General features: G+C 34.0%; 1 protein-coding gene across 1 annotated transcript in view; it reads left to right on the forward strand.

Annotated features, from left to right (window-relative positions):
* The window catches only part of cplane1 (ciliogenesis and planar polarity effector 1), a 51,998-nt gene that overhangs the window by 12,037 nt on the left and 39,617 nt on the right, over positions 1-344 (forward strand). The window lies entirely within an intron of this gene.

Genomic DNA, 344 nt, shown 5'->3' on the forward strand with positions numbered 1-344 from the left:
AGAGAGAGAGCTGCCACCGTGATGCGCTTTCATGACAGCACACTAAAACACGAACAAGGACAGAATTTACTATAGATTTCTATAAAGTTCTCATTATAATGCTATGTTTATAGCAGATTTGTGTTATATTTTCATAGAGGTTGGAGATCACAGATTTCTTAAAAAATCTTGTTTTTTAAGAAAACAAGCAGTTAGTAAATGAATAGAGTGCAAGTCTAAAAGGGACAAGTTTTTTTTTAAAGAATAGAATTAGAATAGAGAGTGCTAGAGTTAGATGGTCAAATAAAGATGGAAGAGATGTGTTTTTAGCCGATTCTTGAAGATGGCTAAGGACTCAGCTGCTC

The sequence above is a fragment of the Sinocyclocheilus anshuiensis genome, unplaced genomic scaffold (genome assembly GCF_001515605.1).
Source record: "Sinocyclocheilus anshuiensis isolate Anshui unplaced genomic scaffold, SAMN03320099.WGS_v1.1 scaffold738, whole genome shotgun sequence".
Taxonomy (NCBI): Eukaryota; Metazoa; Chordata; class Actinopteri; order Cypriniformes; family Cyprinidae; genus Sinocyclocheilus; species Sinocyclocheilus anshuiensis.